At 40.6% G+C, this 9,857-nt stretch overlaps 2 long non-coding RNA genes across 2 annotated transcripts; one reads left to right on the top strand and one right to left on the bottom strand.

Annotated features, from left to right (window-relative positions):
- Positions 1-5,634: 5,634 nt before the first annotated feature.
- Positions 5,635-7,597, top strand: LOC129603793 (uncharacterized). Its single transcript, XR_008694014.1, has 2 exons — positions 5,635-6,202; positions 7,151-7,597. It is a non-coding gene; the product is annotated as an uncharacterized LOC129603793 (long non-coding RNA).
- A 213-nt stretch (positions 7,598-7,810) lies between these two features.
- On the bottom strand, positions 7,811-9,084 carry LOC129603792 (uncharacterized). The gene is made up of 2 exons (XR_008694013.1): positions 8,604-9,084; positions 7,811-8,179 (listed from the first exon to the last, which is right to left on the bottom strand). It is a non-coding gene; the product is annotated as an uncharacterized LOC129603792 (long non-coding RNA).
- Between the last annotated feature and the right edge of the window lie 773 nt (positions 9,085-9,857).

The following is a 9,857-nucleotide window of genomic DNA, read 5'->3' as shown; positions in this document are numbered from 1 at the left end:
AGACTAAATGTCTGATTGTGCCGTTCCTTTGGCTGCGTAAACAACACTAAACAAAAGCTTATTTATAGAGCTGTACTTTGGACTCACACATATGATACGATGGATCCCCCAGTTGTGAGCAGTTATACTGTATCAAGTTTGAGTGAAAGCCGTTTCACATTTAATAATTAATTTGTGGAAGAATCGCACCGTCAGACACAACAAAGCAAATACAAATGTGGTAGTTTTCCAAAATAAATACATACTTGATGTAAGAATAAAACAAATACCAAGCACATAAGAGGCCATTAGGAATTTGTAATGAGAAAATGTTTAACAGTAAGCTGTCACATTGAGGTAAAATGGCTATTGTAAAGCCAAACATGATAAGATTGTTTATGAATTATCTACAAGTGAGCAAGATTTATTAAACGCCAGCAAACATTTCAGTTTTATTATAATTTAAATGTGTTTTTTCTTCTGGGCTAACTTGCTAATCGTCATGCAGACCTATAGCCCTGGATAGAGGCCCAGTAGCCTACGTAAGTCACATACCATAAGTTCAACCAGACTATGAGCACTGAACACTGAATAAAAGCATCCAATATAACTGAATCTATTTTCAGCTTAGAAGGGATAATGACTGATACAAATTAAGGTAATTTTCTTTTTCTGAACTAGTTCTCAACCTGAGAGACAAGATTCATCTGCAGCTCTGACAGGAGACCATCTAAAGTCCAAGAATACAATCATGCTTGTGCTGCAGTGGAGTCACTTTCTTTGGAATTCGGAGACAACAGAGGTTGTTTCAAGGCTGGAGGTGCGGTTTGCTCAAAGTAAACATCTAGCTGCATAATGGAAAGCGGGGTTTCATAGTAAGGATTAAATGACTCGGCTGCATAGACTGAACTGTTTAAGGGTAAATCATGGGATGCACGTTGAAAAAGAAACAAGCATGAAAAAACATTATCAAAATCCTCCAGTCCATACTCTCAGTAAAGAGTTTTAATCTCCATTTGCTTTTAACCTTTAACACATTGCAGGTTGCAATGACAAAGCGTTGGACACACCAAATAGATTTAGCATCATGGCTTACTTTGCCATCTCCACTATCCTCACACACATACAATGACACCCAACGCATCTCACCACTGTCCGTGTCTCAGAGTGATTAATGGCTGTTCATTGTACCTCACACTCACCTGCTTTCAGCTGTTTGATTGATGGGCCTGTATACTTGACAGATGGACAGATGTGGTATGGAAGAGCGACCCGGCAGGGAGCAGCACCTCAGTCCTGCCGCCATGAGCAGCAATTTCTACTTAATGAGAACAGGCAGAGGAAATCCTGAAGGAAAGACAGAAACCAAACAGCATGAGTTTGCTGTTTTCAGACTACAAATGGCCCAAATTTAGTTTTGTTTGTTGTATTATGAGCTGGACATACAACATTTTGACATTTTGAGCAAATACACATCAGAAACATGAACCAGAAGTGACAGGTGACCAGGTTATGTGCTCTCTGAGGGAATGTTGCTAAAAAAGCTTTGCCTCAGGGTTTCCTTGTAGCTCACTTAGATACAGTGCAGTTCATGTTATACAAGCACAATATGTTGACGTGCAACACTGGTTTACTGCGCTCGGACTCAAAAGCAGATCCAGAGGCAGACAGGAAAGGTGAAAAAGTCTCGGCTGGAAAAAAATCTAGCAAACCTTCAGGCAGGACAGGATAACAAGTTAAAAAGAGCACAAAACAGAGAGAGATGTAATTTAAGGTAGTACAGTGAAGTCAACAGCCACACAAACAGGGATGAGATTGCTGCAGTACAGCAGCGAAGCGCCTACAGGTCACAATCAAAAATCTCTTTTGCAGATGAGGACCAGGTCAAGTAAGGAGCAAAAAACATGCTGAGAGCCACTAAAGAAAATGAGACTAAGTGTGACTTGTGCTTCCAGTTCTGTGCTGCAGCCGGACAAAAGGATAATGCAGCAGCTCCCACAATGTAGGTGAAAAGAAACCGAAGAAGTACAGTAGCAGCAAAAAAAAACTTGGCAATAAAAAGCAAGAAACAGGAAAAGATACGGAATCAGATGAGTTGATTTCTGAGGTTAGAAAAACTACAGTGTGTGTAGTCAGTTTTTAATACAGTTTCCTATTTATGGTCCCTTTGAGACACAAATAAAAATGATCTGCACACACCTACACACATGCCAAAATCTAGCTACTGTAGCGTCTTGGTAAACAGTACACACTGTATTTAATATGTTCAAATATCAACAGCTGTATTATATTTAAGGCAGGTGGGACTGTATTTGTACATAATAAAATTAAACCAGTTTCCAAAATAAAGCAGCGTTTCTCTGTAAGTCACTGTTGCTGCTGCCAGAAGCCTTTGTGATATTTTGGGTGAAATTAAAGTCAGTATCAACTACAAAATATATCCCACCTCCACTTTGCATTATTGTTCAGCTCAGTAAAATGCTTCCCACACTAATTCTCTAAATAGAATCTTAAATTAAGAAAGCATGAAACACAGCCTTAAGAAAAGGCGAGGCACTGTGCTTTCTCTACATTTTTCCAATTCAGACCTGCTCCACATTTCACGTTAGCTGCCTTTAAAACCTGCAATATTGATGAAATGCCTGCAAATAACATCCCAATTGGTATGAATCAATACAGAACATTAGCCCCTGTGTCTGTCTTTCCATTTATCATTGCATCTTTTAAAGACTATGAATCAAGACTCTGAGACACATTCTCTCTAGCATCCATCCGTACCGCTAGGCTCACTGTGCTTTATGCCAGCAACAAGACAGAAGCAGTGAGAGACTCACTATTCTTGGCTTTTGTTGCTGAAGTCAAAGTGCTGGTTTCTGTAGAAGCTGCAGACAGAGCCATAAATCATATGTCTACTAATGGCAGTTCCAAATGAGCCCCCTCATCAGACAAGACAAGTGCCTTGCTATGTGCGCTACTTCAGGCTCCACTATAACATCTGTGCGCTCTCAAGCTACCGTGCAGGAGATGTGTGTCGCCCTTGTATTCATTAGGAATTGTCTACTGAGCCCTAACAGTTCAATTTAGGGTAATTTAGAGTGTATCTGAAAAGCAAGCTGTGACAAACAATCAAGGGCGGCCTAATCTTATTCTAAGACATTGAGCGTTAGTTGTTCTTTCTTCTTTAAATGTCACATGGCAAATGTGCAAACGTAGCGAGCGTGTGTAACACTGAGTAATGTCAGCTCACAACTCTAAACAAAGTAAAAAATAGATCAAATGCAGAGTCACATACAGGCCAGGTAGGACAGGACTGGTGGCTTCGCAAAATATACCATTATATAAATCATACAGCAAATAAATATTTGTGAGACGCAGTAATTGTGATTTTTCTTCTTTGCAAGTTTTAAGAATATAAACAGCTTGAATATGTATTTTACAGTTCTGTAAAAATATAAATAGCTAGTTATAACGAGGGGGTCTGAGAGGAAGGGTGAGAGGCTTCAAGTGCTCTTGTGCTGAAATGAGGGCAATCCAGTGGCTGATACATCAACCCACTCTGAAACCATAAATTACATGTCATAGTCTTCAGCCAACGAGACCATGACACTGTTTGATGTGTAACCCCAGAAGGGGTCAGTGTGTCTTTGAGTGGCAAAACCACAAAACGCTGGGTCTTTGTTCCATTTGGCAAGCATATAATGGAGTTTGAGAGGGGTGCGCTGGTGCTATGAGGAGATAGGGACTCAATGGTGGAGAATGTAATTACTATACCTGTCTATGCAACAAAGCCTAACCACCTTTGTCGCCTCTCACTCCACTTGAAGAAACCAGACAGCAAGTGCTGTTGGATTGTGGGAGGACAAAAGCCACCCTTGCTGTGACTCCAAAATTACTGTCTTGCTCTCACACGTGGACACGAGAAAAGGATCATGTCACACCTTTAAGTGTTGTTGTAGATATTGGGATATGAATGTCCACTTTTCTGTTAGGACTAGGACTGGCTTGTACTGGCTTGGCTGTACTTTACTGCATCTACTTTGCTGGATTAAAAAGGGAAGGTCCACATGGCATTTTAGTTTCAAGGCAGGTCCAGTCCAATTCAAATCCGAACCCCTAATATGCTGCTGGTCACCATTTCTTTTTCTCTATGGCTTTTATGTCATAGAAACTATTTTACTCCACAATCAGGTTACTAAGTAACAAAACTGACTAATATTCTGCGTTAAAACATTTATATATTGGTGTGAAAATTGGAGTAGATCAGACAGCATAACACCTAAGACATGGTATATCCACTGAAGGACTGCTGAGACTAGACCTGTATTTATACCCTGTTAGCTCCACATGCAAATACTGTATCAAATGGTGTGCATGAAATGCAGAAAACACCCTTTACTTTCTCACCAGCGTCTCCTCGGTCACAACACTAACAGCTCCCGCTTTCAGAAGCAAATGCAGATGACCCTCCAGGAACAAGCCACAGACCGAAGGCACAGCATGTCATGGCACCACAAGACTTTCCCACATGAATATCACAGTTCACTGACAGTCAGACACAAGTTCGCATCCCTTCGTTTCCTTTCCGTTTCACACATCTTACATATCACTCCTCAGTTGAGCAGAATACCCATCCATCCATCCATGAACGGAATATTCTCACACTAGGCCAGCATATTAAGTGTTTCCTACAGAAAACAAGGAGGTATGTGACATCTGTTCCTGCAGTAACCATAGTGTAGCTCTGTGGGCTTAAATAGCACTGTGCTAAACAGGAAGCAGCCTTGGTCTTCAGCATTAGTAAACGGGTTGTGCTTCTGACTCAGGTTTACACAGTTTCTTCACATCCAGGTTAACATGTGCCGATGTAAAAAATTAGAAAAGCTTTATTTAATATTCCAGTGTGCAGGTGTGGTGTCCACTGAACAAGCAGCTGTAAACAAGGTTATCCTTCTCATCAACATAGCAGCTTATTTTAATAAATTACTGCCTAAGCAGTGTGACAAACCTCTACATGCGCCGCTGTAATGGCTGAATTATTTGCAATGCTAACTTCCGTCTGTTACACTGCGCTGTTACTGCGGCATGAGGATGACAAACTGCTCATCAGGTGTCACAACCTCCCACAACCCACCAATAGCCTGTTTGAAACGCTGTCATAACATGTCTGGGTAATGAGTGGAAACACACTGGCCACAGCTGCCAGTAACAGCAAATACACTTTGTTTACTAACTAAGCAACGTGTCAGGAGGAAGGGGGCAAATATGGATGATGATCAACATGATTATGGTTGTGGCAGATATAATGTTAACTATATAATAAAGCAAGCTACGCAGCTATGGCAATAAATCGCATGAAGCTTGAGTCGGCTCATGACTCTCCTCTTATGGTTTTCTTACTTATAGTATAGCTCTCATCAACTGTACACAGTGTTGGTTAAAGTGCTCTGTAAACACAGGCATAAAAGCCAAGCACTGGAATTTCATCAGTCAATGCAGAAGAAAATGATCATGGCTGCTTCAGTCAGCACTTGAAAAACGAGGCTTGGCAGGTACAACCACTCGCCTTGTAAATGAGTGTTGGGTTTTAAAGTCCAGGTACCTTCATGTTTTACACGATTTGTCTGCAACTACAGAACCTGCTGGCAAATGGATTTAAAGGGCCCATATCATGCAAAATCCACTTTTTAGACATTTTGGAGCGTCCCTATGACTCTATGGGTCACATATACACACACTGAGCACGGTAGAAATGCATTTCCTGCTTTTTTCACATTTTGAAAACGTAAATTTTCTCATCCAATGAAAACAGCCACGACCTACTCTGAGGCCGTGTCCCAGTTGTCGTCACACTGGTTGAAAGTTCTCCTTGCAAATCCTGAACCACCACCCCCACAATGATCCCGAACCAAAACTGGACTTCCGCCATTTCCCCCCTCTCACTCACCGTGAACAGACCAGCACGGCAGCGCCCAAGTCCTCCCATAGAAATAGTTCGGTTCTTAGGTGTTCTAACCAACACCAAAGTCTATTCACTTTACCAAGGGATCAACAAGTGAGGATTTGTGGGTCACTTTTATTTTTAACGGACCGGTGCCAGAAACACTGCCTCAGCATTTATACGTATGTGCATTTCAAACGAGGGTGCGTACAATGCTGGATTTGTTTCACGGCTCCTGTTGGAAAAAAAGGACCTATTCCTAAAGTCCGTCATCCACTCACTGAAGTAAGTACATGCTTGATATTTATAATGTTTTAAAATGTTAGTTTGTCCGTTTAAATGTAGTAACCTATGTGTGGGGCAAGTTACTAGCTAGCTATGCTAACGGCTACAGCCATTCGACCGAGCCTTTGTCCCCTTCAAATGTGCTCATGTGGGCTCCTGCAGCCACACACCTGTGTGGAGAAAAGCTAATGGCTAACGGCATCGAGCGGCAGGGAGCGGTGGGTCTAGCGTCTGTCCTTTTTCTGTAATCACATACACCTGTGGGGAACAGCTGATCGTTATCGCCCTTCCAGCGGCGACAGACAGGAAGCGGTGGATCTAGCTCGCTGTAGTAAGTTTGTGCTTGATACTTGTGATATCTAAATATGTTAGTTGGGTCTGTTTAAAATGCAGTAACCCACATGTGAGAGAAGCTAATCGCTAGCGTCGCTAACGGCTACAGTGAGTCAACTGAGCCTTTGTCCCTTTCAAATGTGCTACTCTGAGTTGGTGCAACCACACACCTGTGTGGGGAACAGCTAATAGCGATGGGCCTTCGATCGGCGACAGGCAGGAAGCGGTGGATCGAGCTTTTGTCCTGTTGACGTGCTGCCGCTCCTGTTTGTGTTGCGTTAGCCGTTAGCATGCCTTTAGGCCTTTGCACTTTAGAGCTACAGCTGGTCGATCGCTACAAAAAGAACCTGCAGATGAACGCGGTTATGTTTATTACCCCGTCCTGTCCAGCCTAAATCAACTTGTGATTTGGGGTTATGTCATTGTTCTATCAAATTCTAACATGATTAGTTGGAATGATTACTGTGTTGTGTTTCAAGCTTAGTTGCTAATTAGTCACATCTCTACATTACCTGCTGCTTATCTGGTCAGTTACCGATAGCTTGTACCATAGCCATTATATTTGTAGGACCAATACAATTTACAGTAAATGTAACAGTCTTTTCTATACTGTAGGGAGCCACATCCCAGTTGCCCACATGCAAGGAGGCTGTCAAACAGAGAAATCACTGCAGACTGTTGGTACACAGACATCTGCTGCCCAGCTCAGGAGTGAAGGTATGTAGGTTTGTATGTACCAACAGTAAGATAGGTAAAAGAAGATTTTAATTGGTATATACTGTTTAGATTTTATATTTGAATTGTAACAACTGTTTATCTGTTGTTTTAGCACAGACAGGCCTGTCCTCTTGTTTGGTTTAATTTTTTGTCTGGTATTGTGTGTTCTTACATTAGAGAAGGTTTTGACCTACATAATAATTAACATTTCACTAATCTACAATTCTGATTGCACTACCTTTTGTTTTGATGAGGTGATGGTGAGGACAGCCACAGCTTCCATCTGGTAGAGGACTGCTTCCGCTCAGTCTTCCAAATAGTGATGAGAACAAGGATCACCACATCTCCGTTTACCCTACTTTCATGCATTTCGTCTGCAAGGCCCTGCAAAAGCTTCTCCTTCGTCCTCAAACCCCCAGACTTCTTAATTAACTCAGTAACCTATACATTGCACATTGGAGTGTGAAGGTAACAGATGGTTCTAGCTTTGGAGTAGTGGTGTTTTTTTTGGTTTACAATAAAGTTGGCTTTAACTATTATGTATTTCACTGAACTCTGTTTCTGAAGGGAAAACACTTTTATTTAGGAAATCATAGTATTGAAATTACATGTTTTTCTCTTTCTAATATGGTAAGCTATAAAGTTGAAGCGGCCATAAATAAAACGCATATAAATTATATATAAATAAAGTTAAAAAAATTCTTAATGAGTGTTGCACTCACAAAAAACACATTTTTACTCAAACGGTAAAGGAGTTATTCTACAGGTGGTCTACATCAATCATACTATGAGTGTTTTAGTGTTTTATCCATCAGGAAACTGCCTTCATCTACAACCCAAGCATGAAGAGATGGCAACTCAGATTCTTCACCCCAGGAATCCTCAGCACCAGCTCACTAGCCTCTGTAGACTAGATACCTGTAACAACTTTAGATACAGAGACATATTACTGTCAAATTTATCATGAATGACAAAAAACATAATTAAAAGCAGTAAAAATACGTTAGGTCAATATATAATTTGAACCAATGCTTTTTGTTCCCAGGTAGGTCATGCAGTGATTGCTCTAAATATTAATGCACATTTTTTAAATAAAATTGTCAGAGCAGCAGCACAAGTAAGACAAAAACAGTGAAATGTGTAAATGTAAAATGTATTTATATTATTTCAGCTATGCTCTCAAACTTATTTATTTGTATAATGTAAGCTAAAGTAGTGTTTTCTATTAACGAGAGTTTTCCAGGTAAGTCGTGTTGTGAATATTGAAGCTGCACACGCCATTTAGCATACGCATTAGCAACCGCTAGTCACTTTGCATAAATCAATTAAATTGAAGTAAATGCGACATTACCAATGAGACACATCTTGCATCAGCCGAAATGTGGTGACTTCAACAGCCTCCTCTTCAACTTCAGGGTCAGATTCGGGATCGTAGACGTATGGTTCTACTACGCTAGGAACCAGCTGACTAATGTCATGCGGTCCTGTAGCGGGTCTTCTTCTGTGGAGGATTGCGGTGGATTGCATTCTCAATGTCGCACTACTGCCACCTATTGTATCCTAACCGTGCGGTGGCTCGTATCCATGGAGCCAATAAAAAAAAAAAAAAAAACAACAACAAAAAAGGCATGCGCTTCCGCACAGAGGTGTGGTGAGCAGCTTCGCTTGCGACACGCCCAGAAAACACAGCGTTTGCTGATGGAGAGTGAAAACCACACATTGACAGGGGCAGTGTGGACGATCTAAAGGGTTTTATGGGATGAAAATTTACAGAGACCTTACTGAGACATTAAAGTCTAATATTTTTTAGAATGAAAAGCATGATATGACTCCTTTAAAGATATCATATCATCTGTTCAATATTCACATCTTCAGTTTATTCTAATCATGTAAGTGGGAGTGATTAAATGTTATGAAGACATATGACTGTTACATGAATAAAATATTTGATTCAAATATTAAATTCTTAATGTAATCAGAGAATATGCTTCCCTGTGAGGAACAAACATTTATTTATTCATTGATTATAAACCTGATTCATAAACAATTATTCAAGAATTTCAGATTGCAGCAGGAAATAAAATGGTAAATGGTCCGTACTTATATAACGCTTTAAGCACTGTTCCAGGATCCAAAGCGCTTTGTACTACTTCTCATTCACCCATTCACACTTACATTCACACACTGATGCCAGCAGCTGCCATGCAGCATTGTCAGTGTGTAAGTACAGTGTATGTATCCACAAACCGCATAACAGCCTGTTTTTAAACATTATGTATATATTAATACATAGGAAATTCTCCTGTAGAAGCTACTAAGAATAATTTAGAGGCGAGGGCCGTCATTATCATGTGTGATGTAAAAGAGATCATGATGGTAATCATCATTCAACTCCGCTGTTCCCATTATCTCTACACTGCTCTTTAGTTTCCATCAGCTCATTAGTTAGCAGCTATGTGGTGGATGAGTATTTAACAGCTAAAGATGTTTTTAGCAGGATGCTACAGAACAGACTAAAGGTGGGGACACATGACAGCCCACTGAGATTAGACAAAGAACATTTCACCACATATCACAGATTTTTAATTTGACAGTGTGGAAGCAG

Source organism: Betta splendens, chromosome 2, assembly GCF_900634795.4.
Source record: "Betta splendens chromosome 2, fBetSpl5.4, whole genome shotgun sequence".
Taxonomy (NCBI): domain Eukaryota; kingdom Metazoa; phylum Chordata; class Actinopteri; order Anabantiformes; family Osphronemidae; genus Betta; species Betta splendens.
Note: the sequence above shows the minus strand (reverse complement) of the source record. Positions and strands in the feature narration are given on the sequence as shown.